A 4,267-nucleotide genomic window follows, 5' to 3' on the forward strand; every position below is an offset into this window, starting at 1 on the left:
AAGCAACCAAATATCACTGTAAGAAATTAAAGATCTAAATAAATGCAAAGATATCCCATGTTCATGGATTGGAATACTGAATATGATAACATTATGAGAGGATTCCACTTTCCAGTTTCAACCTAAGTAACCAAGCAGTGTAGCACTGACAAGGACATACAGATTAATAAAATAGAGAGTCCAGAAATAAACCCTCAGGCATGATCAGTTCATTTTTGATACATGTGCTGTTACAAGTTGTTTGTGTTCCCTAAAATATATGTTTAAGTCCTAACTCCTATTATCAATGAATGTGACCTTATCTGGAAATAACATCTGTGTGTATATAATTAGTTAATGAGAGGTTATACTGAAGGAAGGTGGGTCCTAATTCAACTCAATTGGTGTCCATTATAATCAGAGAAAAAAAGACACAGAAAGACTGCAGGTGAAGGAAAAGCAGATTTTGTGACAACATTAGATTTACGCTGTCTTATCCATTACATATCCTTTTGTAAAACCATGTATTTGGACCCGTACTTATACATCAAACACAAAAATGGACCAAGGATCTAAATGTAAGAGCTAAAACTATAAAACTCTTAGAAAAAAACACAGAAATATATCTTTGTGACCTTGGGGTAGGCAATGATTTCTTAGATATGACAACAAATACATATGTAAATAATAAAAATAAACTGTACTTCCTCAAAATTAAAAATTTGGGGGGAACTGAATTACACAGTCAAGAATGTAAATATTTTTTCTAAACCCACAGACTGGAAAAAAATATTTCCAAATCATGTATCTGATAATGGACTTGTATGTTGTTATTAAGAACAGTCAAGTAGGTTTCAACTTATAGTGACCCTGTATAGGGTTCCTGAGGAGTGGCTGGTGGGATAGAACTGCTGACCTTGCAATTGAAACTGACCTTGCAGTCCAGTGCTTATCCTAAAGCACCATATAATTCTTACAACCCAATAATAAAAACGATAACCCAATTTCAACATGAAAGATTGGAAAAGACATTTCTCCAAAGAATATATACATATGGCCAATAAGCATATGAAAACATATGCAACATTATTAGCCATCAGGGAAATGCAAATCAAAACTACGATGTGACATCACTTTGTTGTTGTTGCTGTTTAGTGTTCCCACTCATAGTGACCTTTTTATAGGGTTTCCAAAGCATACTTGGTGGATTTGAACAAGACTCTGATATCACTTTACACCTACTAAAACCACTGCCGTCAAGTCAGTTTTGATTCATAGTGACCCAATAGGACAGAGTCGAGCTGCCCCATCAGGTTCCTGAGGCTATAAATCAGAGGTGAAAAATGTCTGGCCTAGAGGCCATTTGTTGTTGTTGTTTGCCATGGAATCAAGTCCTGAAAAGTCATTTGATTTATCCCTGCCAAGGCAACTGCAGCCGTCAATTTAGGGGTGAGTTAATTAAATGTTTGACCAAATATAGCAGGCTAATTTTTAAGCTGAAATTCTGTATGGCCCTCAAATGATATTTTAAATATCCAAATGATCCTTGGCAGAAAAAAGGTTTCCCACCCCTGATTATGAAAGCAAACAGTCTCAATTTTCTCCCACAGAGTAGCTGGTGAGTTCAAATCACCAACCTTTTGGTTAGCAGCCCAATGCTTAACACACTGTGCTACCAGGGCTCCTTACTATGAAAGCTAAAATTAGAAAGATAGACAACAATAAGTACTGGCAAGAACTTGAGAAACTGAAATCTTCATACTTCACTGGTGGGAATGTTATAGTAAATCACCTTAGGAAACAGTTTGGCGTTTCCTCAAAACGTTAAACATAGGGCTATCAAATGACTCAGTAGTTTTAAGATACACACCCAAGAGAAACTAAAACATATGTCCATACAAAAATGTATATATGAATATTCATAGCAGCATTATTCTTAATATTGTTGTTGTTAAGTGCTGTTGAGTCGATTCCGACCCATAGCGACCCTGTACAGGTTTTCCGAGGCTGTAAATCTTTACAGGAGCAGAAAGCCTCAGCTTTCTCCAGCAGAACATCTGGTAGTTTCAAACTGCTAACCTGAAAGTTCGCAGCCCGATTCATAACCACCACACTATCAGAGCTCCTTATTATTCTTAATAGCGGTACAAAATAATAATAAAGGAGCACATTTGTCCATCAACTGATGAATACATAAATATGTGGTATACCAGGTATGCAGTTCAAATCCACCAGCTGCTCCTCGGAAATGCTATCTATACAGGGCCGCTATGCGTTGGAACCAACTCCATGGCACTTAACAACATACTAATATAATGAAATACTATTCAGCAATAAAAAATGAAGTACTCATACATGCTACAACATGAATGAACCTTCAACATAATATACTAAGTGAAAAGAAGCATTATTATATTGTCCAGAATAGGTAAATACATTGAAACTGAAGCAGGTAATTCAGTGCTGGGAGCTGGGGAGAGGTGAATGGGAAATAACTGCTAATTATAACATAGTTTCTTTGTGGGGTATGAATATACTTTAAAAGTAGTGTGATGGCTACACAACTCTGCAAACAGACAAAAAACTACTGTGTAACACACTAAAAAAAAAAGATTGGTGATTTGAAACTCAATCAATGGCTCAGTGGGAGAAAGACTTAGCAATCTGCTTCCATAAAGATTACAGCCAAGAAAACTCTATGGAGCAGTTCTATTCTGTCATTTGGGAGTACTACGAGTCAGAATCAACTTGACAGCACACAGCAGAGACAGGAAAAGGGTTAATTCTGCAGTTGTTGCTGCTATTTGTTGCTATGTGCTGTCAAGTCATAGCCACCCTGCATAGTTTCCCAGACTGTAAATCTTTACAGGAGCAGAAAGTCTCTTCTCCCAAGGAGTAGCTAGTGGATTTGAACTGCAGACCTTGCAGTTCGCCATTCAATGCAAAAACCACTACGCCACCAGGACTGAATTACATCTCAAGCTGTTTTTTATATTAAAAAGGCATGTTTTAAAAGTCTATATCCAAAAACTTTTTTAAATGATACAAGAAGAGCATTTTTCTTCAAATGTAACTGCAACTTAGTCTTCTCTTGTTATACGTGCTTACTTTGTCCATTGATCAAAAAGAAAGAGATTAAAAGCTAAAACATTTAAATGAAACCAACTAAATGAAATTCAATTTAAAGAAAACAGCCCCTTGAAATATCAAACAGCTTTCAATCAAACTATTCTATTTCAGCACTGAGTTTGAACTAAACATAAATCTGTTTCAAACTATCACAGAAAGACTACAAATACTCAGAGGCTTAAGCAAATTGCCAACTTTCCTGAATAGATAAACAGTAATTCAGATCTGCTTTGATGAAAATGTAAATATTTACCTGTTTGGAAAGAATAAAATCCTATTAAGACTTAAATGGTGGTCTTAAATGGTGAAGAAAAAGAAACTTTTTTTTTCGTTGTTTCAGAATTAATTTTATTTAAACTAACTAGAATAAACAGTTTAATCGTTTATGCTAAGCAATACATGCTCTTCTATTGTCTAGGTCATACTAAAAACACGGCATTATAAACACACACAAATGTCAAAGGTGGAGCTGAGGGATAAAAATCACATATGTAGGAAATGTGATAGATATTCATCTCAAAAATCTCCTGAAAATATCTCAGTAACTCATACTTTGGCAATTCACTGGTCATTGAGACTTCCTGAAAATATTCATGACCAAGGATCATGGACCAAAAGTACTACCCCAAACACCAAAATGAACCATAAACCAGAGCTTTGAGCTGGTAAGAATCACGTGGGGATCCTAGTAAATAAAATGCAGTCTGCTTCAGTATACCTGAGATGGAAAAGCAAATTCTCTGCAGGGTGTCGAACCAGAATAAGCCAGCTGGAAGCACAGTGGCACTGTATAAGCACAGGCCTACAAACCACAAGTTCGTCAGTTCGAGCCCACCAGCCACTCTGGGGGAGAATGATGAGGCTTGCTGCTCTTGCAAAGATTTACAGCCTCAGAAACCCTATACAAGGGCGTCCTGAGTCAGAACTGACTCCAAGGCACTTAGCAACAAGTCCTGCTCTAAACAAACCTGGTCCCAGCTAGGAGGAAGCTTCCTCTCTAAATCAGTGCTTCCCAAACTTAACTGATCATAAGTAACAACTTGCGGAGCTCGTTTAAAAAAAAAGAAAAAAAAATTTTTTTTTCCAAAATTTGCTCCACTGCATCGGAGAGCCTGAGTCCTTAGGTCTGAGGTGCAGTGTGGCAACTGTATTTTTATCA

This window comes from Chrysochloris asiatica, unplaced genomic scaffold (genome assembly GCF_000296735.1).
Source record: "Chrysochloris asiatica unplaced genomic scaffold, ChrAsi1.0 scaffold00128, whole genome shotgun sequence".
NCBI lineage: Eukaryota > Metazoa > Chordata > Mammalia > Afrosoricida > Chrysochloridae > Chrysochloris > Chrysochloris asiatica.